The sequence below is a fragment of the Ostrea edulis genome, chromosome 9, assembly GCF_947568905.1.
Source record: "Ostrea edulis chromosome 9, xbOstEdul1.1, whole genome shotgun sequence".
Lineage (NCBI taxonomy): Eukaryota > Metazoa > Mollusca > Bivalvia > Ostreida > Ostreidae > Ostrea > Ostrea edulis.
In genome coordinates, this window is record NC_079172.1 from 21,890,333 (window position 1) to 21,917,166 (window position 26,834).

At 34.3% G+C, this 26,834-nt stretch overlaps 2 pseudogenes; one reads left to right on the forward strand and one right to left on the reverse strand.

The window, feature by feature from the left end:
• The window catches only part of LOC125660271 (uncharacterized), a 22,652-nt pseudogene extending 4,393 nt beyond the window's left edge, over positions 1 to 18,259 (forward strand).
• A 3,686-nt stretch (positions 18,260 to 21,945) lies between these two features.
• Positions 21,946 to 26,436, reverse strand: LOC125657536 (uncharacterized; annotated as a pseudogene).
• Positions 26,437 to 26,834: the final 398 nt, after the last annotated feature.

Here is a 26,834-nt window from a genome sequence, read left to right on the forward strand (position 1 = left end):
TTTTCAAAGGTCATCAAATACCTTGGCAAATGATCAAATCTATTAATTCACACTGCATAAATGTACAACTGATTCACTTCATCTTCAGATAAAGACTCTATCTCATGTTTTGTCTAGATTTTTGATATGATTGTCCATCCTGTTACTGTCTTGTCCTTACTGTTACTTCAAAGTCCCTACTGTTACAAGTACAATTTTATGATTAAATTTGATTTGAGAAGGCACTTGTTAAATCAAGTTGATGCAAATCTTTATTTGTACTGCCAGAACAATAAGTAAGTGAATTTTTCTAAGTTTTTTTTATATGGTTCCTTGACACTGTCATTAATCAGAACCCCAAGATTTTATTTAACACAGCATGAGATATTTCATTATTGTGTAAAACATTTTTTTCATACAAAAGATCACAATTTTTCTGATATGTAGTGATAAATATTCATTTCCTTGGTAGAATGTGAAAAAAATTTTAAAGAATTTTTTAAAATTAGAATTCTACAGCTCTTTTGATAAAAGTAACAGGATGGACATAATTTAGTTTAGTGACATACGTTAAAGGACAATCTTCACTCTAAAGTAACGTTTTCTTTTCAACACATTGTGGAATTTTTGTAGTTTAATGTTGTATAATTGAAATAAAGTTGAAATAAATTATGTTCATTTACTTTCATTTTCCAGAAATGTGTCATTTCAAACCTAGACATTTTTTGATATTGTCCTATATATCATGCAATAATATTATGAGGTCTGCATTTTGCAAAATCAAAAAGCTTATTATGAACAAAGGAAACAGAACTTACAGAGAGAACAGGAAGTCATCCTCAGAATCCACCATTCCATATTGATACCTGTCCCGTGGGGATCCGGGTTAGAATAGGTTCTCAGTACCCCCTTGCTTATCGTACGAGGCGACTAAATAGGGTGGTCCTTCGGATGAGACCGCAAAAACCGAGGTCCCGTGTCACAGCAGGTGTGGCACGATAAACATCCCCCTGCTCAATAGCCATAAGTGCCGAGCATTGGCCTAAATTTTGCAGACTTCACCACCGGCAATGAACCCGGATCCCCAAGGGACATAGGTTGATATATTTGTTTCAAATTCACATGGTAAACATAATCGGTCAAACTAAGACCACCCTACCCTATCCACGGAATTGCATGCTAGCGAAACTAAAATTTTGGCAATTAATGAAAATTATTTGTCTCGAATATAACCGATTCCACGGTGTATGATACACATTTAAAACAGTGCGACATTTAACTCTGGACACGACAAAAGTCCGGAGTTTCGCCAACCCTTTTATTAAGGATACAAATAAACCCTTTACAAAAAAAGATGGGATTTTATGTTCACAAGACATGCACCAACATTTACACTTGTACCTATTGTAGTTTTTAAGATATTTCACCTGAAATCAAAAAATCCCATGGGATTTTGGAGGGATTTTTAATCCCACTTGGGGGATTTTCACTCCCACCAAAAATCCTATGGGAGAAAAAATATAATTTCTCCCATAGGATTTTAACTCCCATATTTAAACTTAATATGGGATACAATGTCCCATAGGAGGAAATGTCCCATAATGAACATGAAATGGCAGTAAATATCCTATTTGAGCATGAATGGGAATAGATATCCCAAATAAAACACAGGATGGGATTTTTATTCCATGAATATAACAATAAAACAGAAAATTGTATCTTAAAAAGTGGTGTTTGTCATGATTCTTAAAATGTACTTAAAAGCCAAGGCATGACATTAATTTTTAAATATATATAGTAATTATAAACTTTTATGTGTAGGCCTATGTGTTTGTGAATAAATGTCTAAAAAACATGAAAGATAATAAAGGATATTAGAGCTCTGCATTACTAAACTTTTCCCCATGCAATTTTAATTGTATACATATAACCCTTGCACAAAAATACTCATATAAAATTGGACGGGACTATATTATTGCAACAAGCAGACAAGAACACTATGAAATACTCATTCACACACGGGCACTGTAAGTTAATGTAAATATATAGTATGTGCATGTATAAATATATACACATGCACATGATACTACATGTATCTATTTACATCAACTTCCATTGCCCGTGCATTCACATGCAGTTGCTCACATTCACTATTCACAACCCTTCATATGTCGTCAGGTGTTAAAATATATGTTCACAGGAACCGTTAATTTTGTCAGTGTATTAATAATAGTGTGGGTATATACCATATACCGTACCATCCCCTAATCAGCTGCTATGGGGGGGGGGGGGGAACTACAAGGGCTGATACTTCACTCAAAACTTCGTTTCAAAAAAGTTCTTAAAATTATCGTCACCCACCATCCTTGTGGTTTTATAAAGGGTAGCAGTATTATTACTACATATTAAATTAAAAGTTCCTGTGATATGTTGTTGAATTACGGAATAGGCCTAGCTTACAACTTGTTTACATGTTCTAAAATTAGTGTTAAGTGCTTACGGTGAAAGATGAACTCTGCTAGGTGATGCTAAGTTGTTTAGTGAACCGAATCAGACATCTCAAATAAGATTCTCGATTATTTAACAACACAAGAATCGTTTTACAAAATGCATGCTTCGGTCCATCTTTCCCTCCCTTCTACAATCGTATTCATTCTCAAGTCAAAGTACTTTCTCCGATTGCTATCATTACCTTAAGCGTCGAAAAGACTTTGACAGGCGTGTCAGAATAAACGGTTAACAGACGTCTCGACTCTAGGGAAGTTCGGCTCTAAGTGTTCTAAACATCTCGAGCGATTTTATAGTGATAAACTTCTATGGTTTTCGACATTTGTGTATCAATGTTTTATGAATATTGTAGACTATTTTACTCATAAAGCAAAGTAATGTTATCGCAAATTTTTAGGTCTACTTACAAATGTATTAACCCCGAGATCCGCCACTAATTAGTTACACAAGTTGTGTGGTTACAACAGTCTTATCATTTTAATTTCATTGGATGATAAAATAGATGACGTTAATATTTTGAATACCTTGTATACGCAAAAGAATTTAACTATACGATGTTTATTTTTCAAATTATAACTTCAGTGGCGAATGGTCGGATCCCCCGTCCCATTCCCATCCCTCACGCATAGTACTAATTATTTCCCCAGCCACTTAATGACCAGATATACACGACTATTGAATGTAAAGCACTGTTCAGTCATTGTGTACTCCCAATTAATTAACAATCTACCCTCGTAAATCATAATCGTTACGCTTCGTTGGACATGAAACCTTAAATCAATCCATTGACACTACTTAGTCAACGATTTTGTATTGTGATACATTTCTATGATTTCGGACATTTATATATCAGGATTATCTGATTTATTTATCAGTGTTCAAAAAGCAAAGTACATGTACCGTTACAACGATTTTATACCTACTTCTTATAATAACCCCCTGGATCCGCCACTAGCTAAATTAATTCTGGTGATGCCTATAACAGCGGTACATGTACTCACCTATCATTCTAACTTATTGAAAGTTAAAATAAATGTAGATATAATATAAACATTTTGAATACTATATATATATATATATAAAGGCATGCCTTCATCATATGATGTTATGATGTTTATTAACTTTAGTGGTGGATAACCGAGAACGACACCCCACCCCTACTTCGCACAATTCAATTTCTAATATTGACAAGCGGCCCATTTTGACCAGATAGACATTACCCTTGAACGTAAAACACTGGTCAGTCATTGTGTATTTCTAATAAACAAACTTCACCATTGAATACAGACCGTTAATGTTGCCACTGACACTACTTAGTCGTGAGTTGATTTTGTACGTGATAAATTCCTATGATCTTTACTCGTATGTTTCATTGCTTATTTAGAGTTTTTATTTGTTTGGTTTTTCCCCCTTCTTCTTCTTCTTCAAGAGCAAAGTATTGATATTGCAGTTTAACCCCCCTGGAACCGCCAGTTATTAGGTAGACGTATGCTGTTGATCTACTAATTAGGTAAATGAAGTCAATGGATATCTGCGGTAATATTTAGCGTTATTCACTTAATATTAGCTTCCTAACTATATTGAAAGTTGAAATAAACAACGTTAACATTTCGAATACTTTAAATATCTAGGATACATAATCATACGAGGATTATTATTTAATATTTTGAAATTAGAAAAAACAACTTTAGAGGCGGAGGAGCGGAAGCCATCCCTCTTCCTGCAGGATTTATGGTCCAAAATTGACAAAAGGCTCGTTTTGACCAGATAGAAATGGCACTTTCAAACGGAAAATATTGGTCAGTCATTGTGTACTTCCAATTAAAAAAACTACTCCCATTGTAACTCTACTTGGTCCCTGGTATTCTACAATGTACAATTTGAATATATCATATCTGTATGGTATAAACAGCCACACGATGTTTAGTTCGGAAATTAATAAAAAAAAATGTAGTGGGGACACTGGTCAGTCATTGTGTATTCCCAATTAACAAACTACCCTTTTAAATCCTACTCGTTACGGTTCGTCAGACATGACAACATATCCGAACTAGTCTTGTATGTATGGATGTACTTGTTTATTGTAATTAAGGTCTGCTTCGCAATGAAAACCTGGTATCATTGACAATTAATTGTTATTCCACTTAGTCATCGATTTTTTATGTGATACATTTCTATGATCACGGACATTTATATATATATATATATATCAGGGTTGTCTTGTCAGGGTTTATTTATCATTATTCCAACCTCTGGATCCGCCACTACCTAAATAATTTTGGTGATGCCTATAACAGCGGTACTCATCTATCATTGTAACATTACAGGGCCGTAAATTAACCTTCAATTTGGAGGAGGCATGAAATTAGGCGGGGGTCTGGGGGCCGCCCAGGCCCCCAAACGCTGAGCACATTTTGTGCACACTGAACACGTTTCGTGCAAAATCCTTGATTCTAGGGCCTTCTAAGATGTTACTTGACTAACTCATTCTAAAAGAAAGATTTGGAATGCTTTTTAAGGGAGGTATCATGTTCTTAGTTATTGGAAACAACATAAATTCTAATGAAGTTTAAATTTTAATTTTTTTGGCTCAAAAGTTGGAGGAGGCAGCTGCCTCCTCCGCCTCCATGTAATTTACGGCCCTGCATTATTGGAAGTTAAAATACAAGTAGATATAATGTTAACATTTTGAATACTTTACATATATACATGTTAAGGAATTCATCATATGATGTTTATTAACTTTAGTGGTGGATGACCGAGAGCGAACATCCCCCTCTCCCTCGCACAATTCAATTTCTAGAATTGACAAGTGGCCCATTTTTACCCTTGAACGTAAAGCACTGGTCAGTCATTGTGTAATTCCAATTAACGAACTTCACCATTGAGTCCTGACCGTTACGCTTCGTCAGACACTAACCCACTAATACTATCTATAGATACTGATTTTGTACGTGATAAATTCCTGTGATCTTTACTAGTATGTTTCATTGTTTATTTGGAGTTTCTATTTGTTTGGGTTTTCTATTTTTTTCTTCTTCAAAAGTAAAGTATTCATATTGCAATTTAACACCCTGGATCCGCCACTTTTTTTAAGTAAACGTATAAATATAATTGTGTTGATTTATTGAGGTAAATGAAGTCAATGGATATCTGCGGTAATATTCAGCGTTATTCACTTAGCTTCCTAACTATATTGAAAGTTGAAATAGACAACGTTAACATTTTGAATAATTTAAATACTTAGAAAAGATAATCGTGCGGTGTTTATTTTTGAATATTTTGAAATTAAAAAAAAAAAAACCTTTAGCGGCGGAGGAGCAGAAGCCACCCCTCCTCCTGCAGGATTTATGGTCCAAAATTGACAAAAGGCTCGTTTTGACCAGATAGAAATGGCACTTGAACGGAAAATACTGATCAATCACTCTACTTAGTCCCTGATATTCAAAACAATGTACAATTTCAATACTTCATATATGTACAGGAAATAATCACACGATGTTTAGTTCGGATATAAAAAAAAATATAGTGGCCCAACTGGTCAGTCATTGTGTATTCCCAATTAACAAACTATCCTTTTAAATCCTAGTCGTTACGCTTCGTCGGACACGACAACATAACACATTGACCCTAACCGAACAAGTCTTGTAATTAAGGTCTTCTGCTCCCAAATGGAAACCTGAATAAGATATCATTAAGGTCTTCCGTTTCCAACGGAAGATTTCGATGTTCTTGACACTACTTAAATAAATAAAAAAATAGTGGTCCCACTAGTCAGTCATTTTGTATTCCCAATTAACAAACTACCCTATTAAATTCTACACGTTACGCTTCGTCAGACACGAGATCATAAGCCATTGACCCTAACCTATCTAGTCTAGTATATATGGGTTTTTTGTTATCTATGTTATCATTATGGTCTTCCGCTTCCAAAAAAGATTTCGTTGTTATTTTTTACACTACCTAGAGACATAATCTCGAACATTTATGTATCGATGATTTGTTGTTTGTTGTAATTTTTGGTGGAAGCTTTACTGGAGTTGAAATAGTTATGGTTGATATTGGAAATAGATTTTACAATGAAGAACTAATACTGTCTTCATTACTAGGAAAACTTTAGTAGCGGACTGATCAAAGCACCCACCCTTTCCCCAACCCCTCGACCAGCCATCACGTATAGTTCATTTTCCAAAATATATAGATGCAACACTTGATCGTAAAATAGTGATCAATCAATGCATATTCCTAATCAACAAAATACCTTTAAAAGTGCGACATTTAACTCTGGACACGATAAAAGTGCGGAGTTTTTTGTCTATGACAACCACATATTTTCCTCAATAAAAACACTGAAAATTTCACTCTGTCATTAAATGTACGTATACGACGCGATCTAATCAAGCCCCATGCGAAAATTACCCTTATCAAATGTTACATACTTCGGATTTTTATTGAGCTTAATCCTAAATATTGCACATCTAGATAATTTTCCAAAAATATATGAAACTTTTTACTTGTATCAAAATTCTTTCTGTTTTATATCTTCTAAATTTTATCATAGAGTTAACTAACAGTCTCAATTGCGGAATTATGGGGTGTTTTCAGCCCTTCACCGGCAATGGTGACGTCTTCATATGAGCGAAAAATTCTCGAGAGGAAACTTAAACAATATCCTATCAATCAAAACTGAGTCTGTTTTCATATCCATGTAACGTGTGTCTCTAGTACTTAATACATTCTAAGGAACTAAAGATCATGCACCCAATGTTGGGAATGAACTAAGTAAACTTAATTTGTACACTTTTAATGCGATATAGTTTTAGACTTTTTTTTTCATTAATGTATATTAAATATGCGCATGCCAAATATACAGCTTTTAAGAATAGAGATATGCAATCAAAATACTTTCGAGAGTACTGGTGCTAGTTTTTGCAATAAAAAGAAGAGAGAAAAAAGCAGGAGCTTTCATAGGCTTTGTTCCCTGGAACCACCCAGGACTTTGTCCTGGACTTACTGAGGTCTAAAGGCGGTCTTTAGACCCACCCACCCAGCAATTTCTCCGGGCCCCAAACTGAAATATTGCACCCGCCTCTGAATACAATACATAATTCATGGTTATCTTTCTTTAAAATCAACAAATGTAAATTCATGTAATACTACACAATTGTCTGTTACTTGAATGTGGCCATTTGCATGGATCTTGAGAGATAATTCAATTATCCCCTAGATTATAACGCGAGAGTCTGAAGGATAGAGCCAGTCAGACAGCAGAAAGGCATGCGCATGTGCACGCGTGTAGATTCTTCTTTTCCAATATAATTTCATACTAGAGCATTACACACCCGTTTTTATTTGTCAAACTGCGCTTTGGAAATCTTAAAATCTTCAATTCAAAATACCCAGTCTAAGCTTCGATGATTCGGGCTGTATGAACTTCGTAATATCAGGGGCGGGTCCAGGAAATGCGGTTAAAGGGAGGGGACGCCACTTTATGAGGCAGGGGGTCTGGGGGCCACCTTGAGGCCCACAGTGGATCCAGAGGAAAGCGTTGGTGGAGTTCAGGGGGGCGAAGCCCCTGGAAGCTCCGGGATTTTACAGGGCTTGAAATATGTCTCCTATTTAGTCATTTGTGAAATTAATAAAATGACTCAAATTTTATGGGTTTTAGAACAAAATTAAGTTCTCCCAATAAAGTAATGCAAGAAATCAAAAGGTTTTGTCAATTATTTCTCCGGGAGTGGAAGAAATTATTGCTTCTTTTATCGTTTTGTACATTTTTCTAAACAAGATACCGCGATTTACCTTAAATTTGAAAATTTTAGGTGGGGGGGGGTTGCACTGAATATAGGTGTATGGAAATGTATAGATCTATGTACGTGCATTTTAATAACCAATTGGGACTTCACTTCAGAGTAACACAAACTGGGACTAAAGCATGCCATTCCTAACACTAAAAGCTGGTCTGAATCCCCCCCCCCCCCCACTCGCTTATATACCCTACAAAATTTACCTGCAATATTACATAGTATTTACTAATGTTAATTATTATAAGTTCTTTTCATTAAAAACATGGAATTTACAAATGGATGAAAAATACAAATTTCACTACATAGACTTAGGTGTACAAGTGGTTTTCGTCAAGTTTCCGCACTCATTTTTCATCTTGAAAGTTTTCTCCCTGCAAAAACTTGGTGTGTCCTGCTGAAACTTGATATATCTACGTTGTTTTCAAGTAGTTTCCGCAACGAAAATTTGCTGAAAGCTGATCAAGTTTGCGCAAATTTCGGTTTGCAGAAACTGTTCTGTTTTAGTATGCACATTGCTATACTGATAGTCTACCGCAAAGTTTTGATAAGTTTCCGCAATATTTTAGTTCTGTATCAGTTTGTACAATATGGTGTATACCAATTTTCAGCTTTGTGGAAACTTACTGAGACTTTATCATCGCCATGTAATTATAATAGGATGTTTGTGTTGCAATCAATATATAGAATTTTTAAAAAGATAACTGAAATCACTCGGACTAAATGCAAAGACAGCCTGTTACATGTATATTATAATTTGCGGAATGTGTTTTTCCCCTTTCGTTGTTAGTCTCACCCCCTCCCTTTGGGGGGATGGTGGTGGTGGTGGTGTTCATTTGTACTAATGAAGTATCACCTATAAGGTGTCAGTATATTCTGGTAGATTATTGCAATATACACCAGTGGAGGATTTAGAGGGAGCGCAGGCGGAGAAATAAATGACAAAATCATTTAATTTTTTTAATTACTTTATTGGGAGAACTTAATATTTTCCAAAAAAAAAACCCTTATTTTATTAATTTCACCTTATTAAAATGATAGAAAATACATGTAGTACAAATGACTAAATAGGAGAAATATTTCAAGCCCCATAAAATTTGTAAAACCCAGGAGTTTCCGGGGGCTTCGCCCCCTGGGCCCCAACCAGGGCTTCGCCATGGACCCACTGCCTCATAAAGGGGCGCCCCGTAACCACAATTCCTGGATCCGCCCCTGTACATGTAGATATGAGGAGATACTGTCTGCATAAGTTGATTAGCTCATCAAACGCACCTCCTGCGATGTGAAAGTGAAAATAGCTGCAATCCTCGCCGGCGGAATTATGGTAAGGTTCAATTTCAGCAACTATTTGCGATAATGTGCTCCACGAAGATTTCCTTAAAGATTACAATTATTCTGAATGAACCCTGTGCTTCCTAATCCCCGTAATGTAGTTCTTGTTCATCAGTGGCGGATCGAGAGAGTTGTAGTCACTCCACTTTACTTCCATAGTTTTAAACAAAACTGGTCATTTTACCAGTTTGCGATATTCACCCATCTTTGGGGCCGGGGCGGAATAGGCACAAACTTGGGTCGCAATCCGCTCATCCTTTAAACAATTCCTGGATACGCCCTTGCCCACAGGCACCTTAAATATGGATATTACTCCCCCCCCCCACCTTTTTTCATATTTTTTTTTTGGTGGGAATAATTTCTCTGAAATGTATGAATTCGTAGTCTATTTCATCCCTCTTTCGATTTATGTAATCGTTTCACGCTTTTTTGTAAGCTTTAGAGATTGGCCTTCTACCGGTATAGAGATTGGCCTTCTACCGGTATAATAAAATTCATTTTATTATATACCAGTAGAAGGCCAATCTCTAAATACATGTATCCATACTTCCGGTGCCCTTGCCCGTGGAGAACAATACGTAAAGTGCACTTGTAAATATATTACCATTTTGTCTGTAATGATATTTACGGGTGTATTCAATACCACCTTCTAATAAAAACACGGGGGTGGGGGGGGGGGGGGGTGGTATCGTATAGACTCATTATTATCATTACAGACAAAATTACCGGTTCCTGTGATTAATATTGATTTATGTTCACAAAATAAAAATTAAATCAAAATCGGAACCAGGAAAGCTTACTTGATTCCCAACTACATGGAAATGGACATAAGAATTTAATAGTGATATTGTTTAGCTACAGTTCATAATGCATAAGATATAATTGCAAAAGTCTATCTGTTAGTTGGATAATATCTTGTATACAATATAAGAATTTCATAAGTTAACATCAGGGACCTATATACTAACTAGTATATAGGTCCCTGTTAACATCAACACTGTTCCAAGTATCTGATTTAAATCATTACTTCTTTTTACTGGCTAACAATTTATATTTCTATTAATTTGTCTTGAAAATGAAAAATCCATCGTACCACTGGACCTGTTCATAAAATGAAATTGATCCAACTTCGCCCCAAAATCACAAATTAAGCAGTGGCGGATCTAGACCTCACTGTGTGTGTGTGTGTGTGTGTGGAGGGGGGGGGGGCTTTTTTGGTCAAGCAGAGGAGATATGGTTTTGGTATTAAATGTTAATGAAAATTGAAACATCCATACTTCTTCATTATACTAGCCCGAATATTTAGAAGTAATTGTCAAAGTGCACAAATGATCTTACAAAGATCTGGCCTAAAAGCAAAATATGCTTGACCTGGACCATTTAAATTGGCTTTAAAAGTGTTTCAGCCCAAAAAGTCACTAAAATGATTTTAAAAGATTTGAGATTACCTTATAGAAATTAACAAATTTTGCACTAATCAAAATTTATAATCCATAGTTTTGAAATGTTTGAGTGGAGTATGAATGGTTGGTATGAGTGATTATATATATCAATTGTACATCTTACCTTTAAAAGTATATATTATGATGCACTTAATTTCTATTTGTACAAATAAATTAAAAAAAAATTAAGCCTAAAAAAAATAATTTAAAAAAATTATTATAATCCGAGTATTAATGTGCATTAAATTATACTTTGTTGTACAATATGAAAAAGGTACAAATTAAACAAATATTAGAAAGAGATTACATATCTTAATGGTAGTATAAGTTAACCACATTCACTAACTGCAAAATTGTAGCTCTCTGAGAAAATATTGGGACAGATCTGTACCAATTAATATTTTCTCAGAGAGCTACAGTTCTGCAGCTATGCATTCACATGATTATGAATTTCATAATATTTCATATGAATTTAAACGTAAAAATTAAAATGTATCCTTTGCCTTTGTATTGGGTGATGTATATTGCAACATAATTTTCAATGTTCATGCTGAGAATTGCTTTGCCATTATTTTCCAAATATCACCATATAAGCCTACAATATTACATATTATGTATCAAATGAATTATTTATAATATTGACTGAAATAGCATGATATGTTGATCATGATATGAAATGCTTATAAAAGTATTAGATGGCAAATTACAACCTCACAAAGTCATTCACCCAGTAATTGTAGATAAGGAACAATGAGAAACAAAGCCAGGGGCTTGCTGAGCTGTAAAGAACATCCCATGTGTATTATACACAAAGGGATTAGTTGGGGTAAAAGTCACAAGACAAAACCTGGGTACAGATATAAAAAAATGAACAAAATGACCATGCAAGGACAAAGTCAATATTAGAAGTTTATTAAAGCATAATAACAAAATGTCACAGGACATAATGCTGATTTTTATATAAATTCAGGGGGGAAATCTGTTCCTTTTGTAAAGTTTACAAAAATCCATGTGTAAAATATATGTTATATTTTTTATGAGATTGTTTTTCAATTTTAAACTATAGATTTTGATAATCATTATTAAATGCTTATTCCTTTTATCATATCTATTGCAAAATATGAATTAAAATAGGATTTTCTTTTACTGATATAGAATACTAATAGGCTTTGTAATCATTGGGTTTACAAATTGCTACACAAGATCTGACATTTTTCACATAGCTTCTGCGTGCATGCATGTCATTTGATTCCATATCAACATATCAATTAATAAGCAAGATTCAAAATGTGAAATTACTTTGAGAAAAAAAAAAAAAAAAAAAAAAACACAACAAAAACTTGATGACTGATAATCTATAATATGCATGATAGTTCAAATTTTCTTATGAATATATATGTATATCAAATGATATGTCAGAACAATCAATTTGCTATTATTGTACGTACATGTATATGCTTTCATAATTTTGCTGTTGTGTGATAATGAAATATTGTCAAATTAAAAAAAAATGTGAAATTACAATTTAGTGTCCTTAGGTTTGTAATCAAGAATGAAGGAGTAAATGATAACCCAGTGGTGGATCCAGAGGGGGTGCTGGTTCAGGAAATTTTGCTAAAATAAAGTAAAAATAACACATTTTGAGGGTGGACCCCCTCCCTTGATAACCAAAATTAATGGTAAATTTCCCCTCTCTCAAAAATTCCTGGATCCATCCCTGTAAGCATTAGACAATCACTATTTTGTCATTCCATTATTCATAATTTCTTCATTGGACACATGGAGGCCAACTCTCACATGTGTGTATATAGACATAATTCCAATTATTTTGAAAATAAAGAGGTCAAAGTACCAAATTGAATTCAATATAAAATATATAAAGAATATCTTATCATGGATATAAAGATTAAAACATTTGAATCATGTTAATTAATAGATTTTTAGGTCAATTGATTCTCTCATGTGACCTATTGCTAGTGGTCAGCTTCTGTTGTGAGAGTAAACAAAACATCAAGCTTGTAAATATCATGATTCCTAGGGTAGAAATTCTGACTCCAGGAGGAACCAAACTTGATATATAGTGTTTATGTGTAAAACATTTAAATTTAGATAACATCTTCCTTAATGCTATTGATGCTTTTAGGTAAAGAAGGAACAGGTAATTGTAAATTTCATGACCTCGATCAGTGATAATAATAATAAAATTTATATACATGCAGCCTTATATAAAACAGTTTATTACTCTAAGGTGCTTTACACAATCTGATTAAAATAAGATCTTTGATCCGCTCCGTTATTGTTATGTCGTTTCAATAAGATCTTTGATCCGCTCCGTTATTGTTATGGAGCGGATCAAAGATCTTATTTATAACAATAACGGAGCGGATCAAAGATCTTATTTTAATCAGATTGTGCTTTACAAGGGCAAGAAGAGGAATACAACAATAACATAGAATTAAATGACATGATGACAACTTATAGATGTATCTGTAAATTAAATTATCAAAATAAAACACTATGATTAAGATCAATAGATAAAAGTTGGTTGGTTTTTTGGGGTTTTTCTGTTTTGGTATTTGATAATTAAAAACACAGTTTATATATACATGTTAGAATCTAAAGGTTTTGATACTAGCTTTAAAATAGATGGAACCAAAATGGTCATAGTAATCACATGTCTTTATGATTTAAAAGAATCCTTCTTTAATTTTGTTGACACTAGAATATTATAAATGATGGATGCATTGTCAAGAAAAACAGAAAGAGATGTACAAAAATTGTGACGCTTGCAACTCCAGGGTTCTGATTCAAGGTCAGATCCAAATAGTGTTAAAAAGTGTATATCAAGTTTATAATTGTAAAATGTTTCATCAGTATAGACGCTTTTGGGGGAATGAATTACACCTTATATTATACTTCTACTGAATATTAGAATTTAGCATATAAATGCATGCCTAGAGCAAGAAAAGTTACTGTATTATATAGATTTCATTCATATTGAGGTTAGTAATACTTTTAACTAAATAACTCAGGTGACTGGTAAGGTCAGTGTCTTGTTGATATTTTTGATGTGTGTATGCATGTACGTGTATGTGTGCGTGTGTGTGTGAAATACAAAAATAATCCATAAAGATTTGTTTCAGAGTTTTGAGTAGTGATCAGTTTTAGCAATCATCAACAGCTAGGGTATGAATCTGTACACTCATCTTTGTTAATTTCTAAAAAGACTTAAATTGCATTTCAAAAGTAGTCAAGTGTTATGTGAAGGAGATATGAGGAATATATGTTCCTGCTAAATGTGTGTGATCATACATTTGGGGTGTCAATGGATGGAAAATCATCTGAAGATCGAAGTTTTGAAGAAATTGAAATACTTTTTTGAATATTAATCAATCTTATTTTCATTCTAAAATCATGTACTCAAAGGAATTTTCTTTCAATTACATATGTAAGTGCATTGAATTGAATTATTTTTCTATTTCTGACTTACATTTAAAACAGTTATGTTTGTCATTTTGTTTCTCAAAGTAGAAAATATTTTCATGTAGATTTTTCTTCCAAGATTATTATTCCTTAGGTTTCAATTTAGAACATTCAAGTAAAAGAAAATAAGACTCTAAAAAGGGAGGTCTCCATGTGAATTGAGAGAAAGAAATGGAAATTATAAATTCTGTGGTGACATTAAATTTCATTTCATAATTTTGCCAGCTATAATAAGGTATGATATGAGATTCAGGGTGGTACATTTATGTGCATACATGTACCTTGTATCTCCAATTGAAAATTGATTGCTTTAAATCAATTTCAACATTATGAATATCCTACAAAAGTAAAACATAATGATTTAAAGTTAAAAAAACACATTGTTTCACTCCTGAAACCTTGACCTCACATGGATATATATTGGTATTTAGTGTTGGTAGGTTTTGGTTCTTTTTGGGTGGATTTTGGATAATGTAGTGAATTTCAGTTAGTTGTAGTACAGTAACATGGAGTGAGCTTGCTTGCTTCCTGATATCTAGTCAATCACTTTTTAAGACATACATATTTTTCAAACTCGCATTGCACATATTTGTTTACATTTTTGGTAGGAGTGTTTTATATGCTCACTATATATGTCATCTTCATATATAGATGTGTAATTGTTTGCAAAAAGAGGAGACATCTAAATTCCTAATAAAAATGATAATTACATTTAAATCATAATTGTGCACTTCATGTACTTTTTACATGCAAAATCATTTCATATAATTATATGGTTTTTGTACTTTCTGTCCATATCTGTAAGTCTGTCTGTCACAAAGTCTTAAATTGTGCATTAAAATGCTTCTCCTCCTGTATGGATTATCTGATAAACTTGAAACTTTGTACAATGCTTCATTGCCATTTGCAGATGTGCACATTGTTGGGAGAGGATTTATTGTTATCCTAAAAGTTATAGTGGTTCGATCCAAGAGGGATGCGGGTGTAAAATAGCTTGTGACCATTTCTCCTAGTTGCAAACATATTGGAGAGTCTTGAATTTTTTTTAATTTTTTTTTTTACAATACTTCATTATCATTTAATGATGTCTAGATTTCTCTGACCCAGGTATCTAATATTTTCCTAAAATCTACAGTGGATCAAAAACAAGTATTTTAAGTGTTGTTTTTTTTTACCCTTTATTGAATAATCTTTGTAAAATTGCATGTGCAAAAGTAAAGATGCATTGAAAATTCAATTACAAAATTAAACATTTCACTGGTTTGTTAAGGTACTCACTACACTAAAGCTTCATGACACTATGTTACAAGATGACGATTTAAATGTTTTGGGAAAGTATTTGTATTGATCGATTTATTCGTCTATAACACCATAGCTAAGTGGTTAATTAATAAAGCATTGGGCAAGAGAGAGAGAGAGAGAGAGAGAGAGAGAGAGAGAGAGAGAGCATTGGGCTGGTGAACTACAGATCTTGAGCTCAAATCCACCAGTCTTTTGTTCATGTGTTGAAATAATATTTTTGAAAATCATGTTTTTATCCAAATTTGCATTTTTTGCTGTTTTTGGCATACACACTTATTGTATATCATCAGATCTTTTTTAAAATATTAAATCAATTTGTACTGATTTGAGAAACTATTTCCCGGTGTAGTGAGCCACCTTAAATGTAAACATAAAAAGACTCCAGTCTTTGTTTACATGACACAGAATGAAGGCTAAAATTTTATTCCTGCATCCAGAAGGTTAAAATTTTGGTTGTGAACACAGATTCAGTTATACTTTTCATGTTTAACATTTAAAAAAATGAAAACAAAATTTAAAAAAACAAAACAAAAACGTAAACGTCCTGCTTGAGAATTTTTCACTTGTATGGAGACGTCACCAATGCCAGTGAAGGGCTGCAACATTTAGGTCTATGCTCGGTGCTTATGCCCCTTTGAGCAGGGGTGGATTAGTATTGTGTCACACATTTAGGTAATGTCATATAACTGTAAACAATGTCTCTAGAGGATTTGGGTGTTGCTCAACCGGAAATTTAATAAATTAATGCATAAGATTGGGTCATACTTCTTTTTGGACTAGAACATCCAGGACTGAACTTTCTCAGGGTCGAGATGTCTGTTAACCGTTTATTCGTATTTACCTGTCAAAGTCTTTTTGACGCTTAAGGTATAGGAGAAAGTACTTTGACTTCAGAATGAATGTGATTGTCAGAGGGAGAATGATGGACCGAAGCATGCATTTTGTAAAATGATTCTTGTGTTGTTAAATCTTCGAGAATCTTGTTGGAGATGTCTGATTCGGTTCACGAAACAACTTAGCATCATCTAGCAGTAGCAGATTTCACCGTAAAAACTTAATTAACACTAATTTTAATATATTGTAAACAAATTGTAACTGTAAGCTAGGCTATTCCAAAATTCCACAACATATCAGAGGAACCGGTAATTTAGCCTATACATAATGATAAGAGTAGGGGTATATACCACACACCCCTAATAAAAGCACTGGGATTACTGAATCAGAATGACAATTGGGGTGGGGACGATAAAAGCAGAATTTTCGAATTATTTTGAAGCGAAGTTTTGAGTAAGAAATGGTGCCATTCCTTTGGGGTTATTTTTTTCATTGGGGATGGTACCATAGGGCCTACTATTATCATTACAGACAAAAATACCGGTTCCTGTGAATATTCACACCTGACGACCTGTAAAGGGTTGTAAATAGTGAATGTGAACAGCTGCATGTAAATAAGTTAGTGTTCTAACTGCATAATTTAATACCGTTCAATTTTATTCTAATATTTTTGTGATAGGGTTATATGTATACAATTAAAATTGCATGGGAAAGAGTTTAGTAATGCAGAGCTCTAATATAATTTAATTTCTCATGTTGTTTAGACATTTATCCATTAACACATGTATAGGTCTACAGAATTTAGGAGTGTAATTACTAGATATAAAGTTAATGTCATTCCTTAGCTTGCAAGTACATTCTTAAGAATCATGACAAACAACACTCTTTAAGATACAATTTTCTGCTTTATTACTATATTCATGGGATAAAAGTCCCCATCCTGTGTTTTATTTGGGATATTTATTCCCATTCATGCTCAAATAGGATATTCACTGCCATTTCATGTTCATTATGGGACATTTTCTCCTATGGGACATTGTATCCCATTTTGAATTTAAAAATGGGAGTTAAAATCCTATGGGAGAAATTATATTTTTTCTCCCATGGGATTTTTGGTGGGAGTGAAAATCCCCCAAGTGGGATTAAAAATCCCTCCAAAATCCCATGGGATTTTTTGATTTCAGGTGAAATATCTTAAAAACTACAATAGTTACAAGTGTAAATGTTGGTGCATGTCTTGTGGACATAAAATCCCATCTTTTTTTGTAAAGGGTTTATTTGTATCCTTAATAAAAGGGTTGGCGAAACTCCGGACTTTTGTCGTGTCCAGAGTTAAATGTCGCACTGTTTTAAGTGTAAAATCATGTCAATATTTATCTTAATATATTCGATTGATTGCTATAGATGTATATTTCGCTTAATCCGTTCCAGACACAGGTCAAGCCCATCAACAGATGCGCTCCTTCAGACTGGTATTACCCGACACCGACTCTGGAGGACCTCGGCTTCATCAGCTATCTGGACAGTCTTCCCTCCTCGCCAGATCAGGAGTCCGAGATCGTTTTATCAGATTAGGAGGCAAAAGAGATTGTCAGAGGCTCAACAATCCACACCGACTTTGACTATACCAGACAAGAGAAACCCAATGAAACAGCGAGTACTTTAATAAATAGAATCAGTCAAAGGGAAATCATATAATCTTAGCCCTTCTGTGATTGATTGAATATTGTTTAACGTCCCTCTCGAGAAAATTTCACTCAAATGGAGACATCACCATTGCCGTTGAAGGGCTGCAAAATTTAGAGCTATGCTCGGCGCTTATGGCCATTGAGTAGGAAGGGATCTTTATCGTGCTACACCTGCTGTGACACGAGACCTCGGTTTTTGCGGTCTCGTCCGAAGGACCGCCCCATTTAGTCGCCTCTTGCGACAAGCAAGGGGTCCCGAGGACCTATTTTCCGAATCCCCACGAGATTAGTAGACTAACAGTTAAAGTATTAGCAAACTTGAAATAACGAGCATTATTTGTCGTTACTTGGAATTTGAAACCTAAATGTTACATTTAACATGCAAATAGGTCCAGGTACATTATGCGGGATTTTCCTCTGTGTTGAATTTCATAAGATTACGATCTTGCTTTTTAACAGCGATTTTTTTCTACCCACTGGTACTGGTACCCATTCACTTAGGAAAAATAGCGTCAAAATCGAACAACTTGGGAATTTTATAGTACCAATGTATCGGCAAATGATTTCAACTAAAACAAAAGAAAAAAAAGAGAAGAAAACAAGAAGTAGTCATCTTTTTACAAACTTTTTACGGCAATATTTGCTGTTGTGAGACATGAGGAATCGTCGTAGGCTCGTTTTAGAATCGTCGTAGCTCTACAAAACACACACATTGCCATGATCTGTACTTTCGATTTAATACCGGAAGTGAGCATTTCAGTTAACTCGTACAACGTTTCAGACTAAGTAAATTACGATGTCAGCGGTCTATTTTTCGGCAAGTAAATAGGGAATTTTTAGTCTCAAAATTGGGAAAAAATCAATGGTTTTTGGCATTGGAAATAGTTCCGTTTATCGGTACCTGTTATATAAGGGGGAAAACGCCGCGCTAAAGGTAAGCTCTCGTTATATATTCTATTGCTTAAGTAGTAGGACACGGCATTATTAACCACTCGAAACGTCCAGCTAATTCACAATACAACTTCCAATATCAATATTCCATTATCACCTGCAAATTGTGTCTAAATTTCTCAAATGATTCAATACACAAGAGCTTGTTCTGCGTATGATCAGTTTTTAACTCTAGGCAGGCTACTGACAAACAAATTCTTCTTGCAGGGGTTTCAACAGTCTCGTTTAAAGTCAGCACTTCGAAGATTCTATGGTCGTTATAACAATCTAGTTTGCCAATACAACCTATCATTGGGTCAAATACTGTCTGGCGTGTTTCATACCGATTGTTAGGCCGTTCTTGGCACACTGATTTTGACTACGGATAACTCCGTTTACCTGATCAAAAAATATAGGCTCACGGCGGGCGTGACCGGTCGACTGGAGATGCTTACTCATACACACCTGGTCCCACCTCTGGTGTGTCCAGGGGTCCGTGTTTACCCGACTCTCTATATTGTATTGCTTATAGGAGTTGTGAGATTGATCACTATTCGTTATTTTGTTCGAGCCTTGTTTACATAACAAAGAATTGCGAATGCTATATCTCGCTTGTATCTCAACAACTGACATTTAGATTTTTTCTGACCATTAGAAATATCTTATTTGAGCATTGTAAATATTAAAAAATATCGTGTTCATGTCCTTTCAAAGTCCCTCTCGAGAATTTTTCATGGAGATGTCGCCATTGCCGGTGAAGTGATAACGAACAATGATCAATCTTATAACGACTACAAGGAATACAAAGTAAGGAGTTTGGCAAACACAGACCCCTGGACATATCAGGTGCCTAGGAGAATGAGAGGGACTGATTCACGATTTTCCCCAAAATTTTGATTTTCACTTTAAATGATCAAAACCTACGGTCTAATGTATCACTGTTCAAAGCTCATATTAGAGTTTTTTATTTGTTTTGTAAACAAAGATTGCGGTACATTATTGTTAACCAAATGAAGTTTACTATTAAAAGGCGAAGATAACGAACTGTGATCAATCTCATAACTCCTATAAGCAATACAGAATAGAGAGTTGGGCAATCACGGGCCCCAGGACACACTAGAGGTGTGATCAGGTGCCTAGGAGGAGTAAGCATCCCCTGTCGACCGGTCATAATCGCTGCGAGCCCATATTTTGAGCAGGTAAACAAGAGTTAACCGTCGAGTTAAAAACTGACCGTAGTCAAAATCAGTGTGCCAAGAACGGCTTAACAATCGGTATCAAACACGTCAGACAGCATTTGACCCTATGATAGGTTGTATTGACGAACTAGATCGTTATAACGACCATAGATTTGCAAAATGCTGACTTAAATCGAGACTGTTGAAACCCTTGTACCATCAACTTGTTTGTCAGTAGCTTATCTCGATTTAACAAATGACTATACGCACAAGCTCTTGCGCATCGAATCAGTTGAGAGATGTAAACACCATATGCAGGTGATAATGGAATGTTGCTACAGAAGCTGAAATCATCCCGTTTGTCATACAGTTGAGTTGTCAGTTTGCCGTTAATGTCTACTTTCAATAACATATATAGGAGAAGTGGACGATTCTGTGGTCTTTTATTTCGAGCTAGAAGATTTTACCTTCACTTCCTAAATTAAGTTCAGGAATATTATTTGAACTGAATTAAATTTAAATAAATTAAATCGTTAACCTAATAGCGCATTGAATATATGCTAGAAGAATACAGTGGTTCAGTTTGGAATAAATCCATTTCAGGGTTTAAGAAAAATTAAACTACATGAAGAAAAAACTCTTTAAATGCATGCTCTTATTTTAAGGTAAGATAAGTGAGAAGAGGAAAGTAGATGAGTGAAGAGAAAATACCCATGGAGGACACCAAAAGAATAAGAATGGAACAAAGAAAAATATAGCTGGAAATAAGAAAGTTCGAGAAGGAAATTGATACAAAACAGAAATTCGATGATGTGAAAATGAGTTTATCAGATACTTGATTAAGGTGGGTCCTTAGTCCTGGATTTCTGTGGTTTAGGTAGCATTTTTTTGTTTGGAATCAATAAATTAACATTCAGAGTAATGAAAAGAAGCAAAAGAGTTAAGGATTTCCATATTAATTTTCATTACAGACACTATTGAAGTCATGTACCCCTATGTCGATTTTTATGAAATTCATTGGAAACGGTTTTTTTGTTATTTTGAAATAAAACCAACAAAATGGTTTTTAAATTGCATTTATTTATCAGGAAACAAGGCAATAACTAAAACACATGTCATTTTCAATATGTTCATCAAGTTTTAAAATAATATGTTCAAAATTATTGAATGAGCGTTATTCTCCAATATGTTAGAAAACGCACAAATGCGGGCACATTTTCCTTATAGCATGGTTTACATATCATTTTTTCTGTTTATATTAATAGATGTACATCTATTAAAGTGATTTATGAAAAAAAATCCATACCTTTCCTTAATAATTTCAAATTTATAGCTTCCAGAGTATGTATACCCCCATTGAAAAAAAACCCCCGAAGCCTGGCACCATACAGTTGAGCCATTCAAAATCACTCATGGATTAAAATTTTATGTAATTTCATGAAAAGACACAGATAATAATTCCTTATCAACATGGTAATTCATGCACTTTAAAAAAAAATTAACCATAAAAAGCCAAAAACATGACAGTTTATACTAATGTTCATCAGATGTTGAACATATACTGGTAATAATGCAGAGTGAATATAATTTTTTAAAATGAGTTGAAGTCTTCTAAAAAATGAAAAGCTTTCAGATTCAAAATATACAAATACCTGCATATTAACTAGATATTGTTTATATGAAGAAGAAGAAAATGTCTCCCCACCCTCCTAAAATTGGGGGTGCTCCGAATGAAACCTCCTCCCCTTAATGTACTGCATGATATGGAGGAAAAAGCATGAGAAGGAACAGACACTATGAACTCTGATAAGCCACATGGAAGTGTTCACAAGCTAAAAATAATTGAATCCTCCCGTCCTTACAATATGCACATCTACAAATTGCAATGAAGCATTGTTATATGTACAAAGTTTCAAGTCTATCCGATAAGTCATATAGGAGGAGAAGTGTTCACAAGACTTTGTGACAGACAGACGGACGGACAGAAAGTACAAAAACAATGTCTCCGCTTAAAAGAGGGGAGTCATAAATATACAATGTACTAGGTGAAGTGCTCTACATGCATGTATGAACACATTACATTCCACAAAATGAAACATTGTGATCAACTGAACTCCATTACAAAGTAACAGTAATCATATATAGTTGCATACATATACAATGACCATGCCATTAAAAATATATATATATATATATATATATATATACACACACACACACACACACACATAAATTGAACATGTATTCATTAACTCAACAAAAATTGAACATGTATTCATAAACTCAACAACTTTGTTAATAACATTTTTGGATTTTGAAATTCGTGGGGTTTTAGAAGCAGACATTGGCTCACTGAAAACATTTTGTATTCCATTCTGTGGGTCTCTCTTATGAATACGTTTTAATCTGTTTAAACTTACAGAGCAATTGATGAGTCTCTTAGATATAAGAGAAGAAATTACCTTCTTTTGTACAAGAGGCTCAAGTGAAGCTTTGACATTGTAGTAGGACAAAGTAAATACATCTGAAGAATTACAATTCTTTGACAACTTCTCCTCATAGAGTTTTCTTAAACTAGTCACATCAGATAAAGCATTGTGAGCTTCATATTCTACACCTAGTAAACACTTCACTAGATTTTCCTGTTTGTAGTTGCCAACTGTGGCCTTGTCAAACACTTTTTTGGACAGTTTATATGTGTCTATAAAACCAGACACACTTTCTTTAAAAACATGTACCAGATTACATTTTTGTAAATGAAACATCAAAACAGGAATATCAAAGTTTTGGATGTTATGTCCAATCACAAAAGGTTTGGAAGATGACCTGACAAAATCAACAAATTGCTCTAGACCCTTAGCAGGTACTTCTGCATCCAGAGGCTGTCCATGATGTTTCAAAATACCACCCTCGTATGTCAAACCTATAGTTCTTGATGCTCCCTCTGTAATTGTTTGGTTTGGAGTCATGTAGATGTTGAGTGATTGGTTATCACATACTGCGGCTATCTGAAGGATATCAGATGTCCTTTCTGCAATAAAAATATCAAATTATACACCTAATTTCCTTATGTACCTTTCAATCTCACATGCCATAAAATATTTGCTGTATTATTTTCCCCATTTAAAATACATTCACTTACGAAGTTCTGTTGTTTCTAGGACAAAATACAGCAGAGAACTGCTCTCTGGGGAAGCATTCAAGGGATTTAAATCAATATCCTGCAGGTCAACATCCTCATCTTCAAAACCTAGTTTTGAACTGTAGGTAGCACCTATAAAATTGACCGATATATCACATAAATCCTAGTGATATTAAGCAAACAAATACGGTACACAATATTAGTTTTGCATATCAGGAAATATAAATTTTGTAGGGATCCCTCTGGTTTTGCATACCTTCCAGGACTGATTGTGAAGCATTCTTTGATAATCTTTGAGCTTTGTGTTCCAAGCGTCTCCTTTTGACACCACGCTGACACTGCAATAAACGATTCTTTTTCAGCTTGTTGGCCAGGCGGACTGTGTGCTTAAGAGTACAATGTCCTGGTGACAGTGTCAACTTCTTATTGAGCTATAAAAAATAATTTTAATATAAATTTTTCATAGCAATATTGGAAACATAACTTTACAATCATTTACTAAAATAAACATATGTGTGATATACAGTAAATCATTATTTGACTGGGACAACATTTAATTGATATTAAGGTTTAGATGTATATGTATTATAGTTTATAGGAGTGCATGGTTTCTTACAATATGACAGCTCAACAAAAAAATGTGAAACAAATTGAGAACACTGTAAGAAAGAACACTTGTTTGTAAATAATGTTTTGTTAGTAAATAATATTTTGTAAACAAAATGATCTGCAAACAATAACTCTTCATAGAACCCTGAAATATCATAATTCTCAACATGTTTTCTACCTCTGATACATAGCTATAGCCATCATTCTTTTGGCATACAGTTGCTGATACACGGGAATGCAGGCTTTCAGAGCCTCCATAATACCTGTATTGAATTCCATCAATATATGTATAACATGGATTTTTTTTTTAATATGTACATAGATTGTCAAAATATATATAAATCAAATGTACAAAACATTGATCATACTTACAATCTTTTTGGTGCTTTACTAGACACCATTTGGTTGAAATTTTCGTTCAGCTGAGTGGATCCTAAATTGCACAATTCACTAGCTTTGTTGGCATACTTCTCGAAAAGGTCTTCTAGTGCTTTACGTAGCAATGGACATGACAGCGGTTTTCCATATGGTAGGTTCTTGGGTTTGTAGGTTGTCTTTTCACTTTTGCACCAAGAACCACAGCCATGATGCTCACCTACAAATGTATGTAAAATGTTACGCATTTATTGCATTATTTGCATAAGCTGTCTGAAAATTTTCAACAAGAGGCCCATGACCACATCGCCCACTTGAGTCACCTTGGCTCATATCTAAAGATTTTTCCTATTTATTCGCATTTAAATTTTTGATCCCTATTGTGGGCCCATCCTAACTCCGGGGGCCATGATTTTAAAATACGTGAATCTCCACATGTCAGGAAACTTTCATGTAAATTTCAGCTCTTCTGGCCCAGTGGTTCTTGAGAAGAAAGTTTTTAAATGAACCCAACCTATTTTTGCATTTTTGTCATTATCTCCCCTTTGAAGGGGACATGGTCCTTCACTTGAACAAACTTGAAAGCCCCTCACCCAAGGATGTTTTCGACCAAGTTTGGTTGGCCCAGCGGTTCTGGAGAAGAAGTCGAAAATGTAAAAAGTTTACAGACAGACGACAAGCGATCAATAAAACTCACTTGAAAAAGCTCAGGTGAGCTAAAACGAATACACTCATATATGAAATCCTTTACTCTTATTGCATTATTCCCTTACCATATAAATGTGGAACAATATTTTTTCAATCATCTTGGAGCTGTTTCTCTTTGCTTTTATTCTGATGGACACAGTACATGAAACACCGCTCGATATGTCCTCTGACCTTGACATTTCGTAACACCTTGTATTGGTTGCTTAGTTCAATCAAACTACCAGTAAATCCCTTTTTTGTATGGTTGCTGTCCGATTTCTTGGAGATATTTGGATTAACTGATGCTTTGACCCTTGCAAGAGTTGTGGAATCATTATCCATAATTAGAGTTGTCACCTGAAAATGAAAATTTGTCATTATGTTTCAATCTATACAACAATATAGTAGATGTATCAAAGTGAGTTTGATCTTGGTCAAATGCTCTTGAACAAGGTTAATGATACATCTTTGAGGTGATCAGGAACTATCATACCATTACTGAGCTTTTGATTTATCATTCATGAAAAGTTATGGACTGGACATGAATGTAAACTGGACAAACAGACATAAAAATCCGTACATATACCTAAGCCTTTGTTTAGGAGCGTATAATTAAATATATCAGTACCTTTTCTCCTTCATCTTCAACCTTCTTCAGCATTTGGCAGGCCATTGCAGGCTCCATTGCTTTGGCAGAACCTGTCTAGTTCACACTGCATTTGTGTTTTCTTGGAGGAACTGCTTTGATTTTGGCTGCAGCACAAATTCTGCATTTCTTGGCCATGACTGAATATCCTATGATTTTCTTAGTTTTCTCCCCAAATAAGGATGCATGGCCTAAATTGAATAAAATAAAATCTATCTTGACTTTCATAATTATATGTAAATATGTGTATGTCACATATCTGGTATATTTGAGATATGGTACAAGTGTTTTCAACCATTTTGTCATCCTAATGTTAAAGATTTTTTTGAATGGTATCAAACTGCATTTAGTTGCTCAAAATTAGAATTCAACTATCAAAATTATGAAGCATTAGCTCAAACAAATTTACCTGTGAGGCTATTGTATGCTCGCCCTGTGCCCCGCTTCTGCCATGCTCCGTCAAAACTGGCTGACAGGTTACCTTCATTCCTAAATTCAATCCAATATAGTTGGATAAATCTTTGTTAAAATTATAAATATCAAATCAACATTTTTTTTTTAAAAAGTGAATTTTAAAATGTTTACTGAAAGTTGTAATGCCATATAATAAGTAGAATGCAAATGCAACATTTGACAGGTGAATAGATTAGAGAAATATATGAATTTGTATAAATTACATTTCAATTTCTCTGCTAAGATGCTGTCGACAACTTTCTTCAGCCATTAATGCCAGCTGGTTCCCAACTTCTCTTTCTCGCTCCTTCAGACTGTTCTGGGTAATTGTGGGGATGTTCAGGGAAGCCAATAAACCATTCACTTGAGTTTCTCCAAGCCCCACATTAACCATTCCTAAAAATTGCATGTAATGAATGCATGAGTAAATAGTAATATTCAT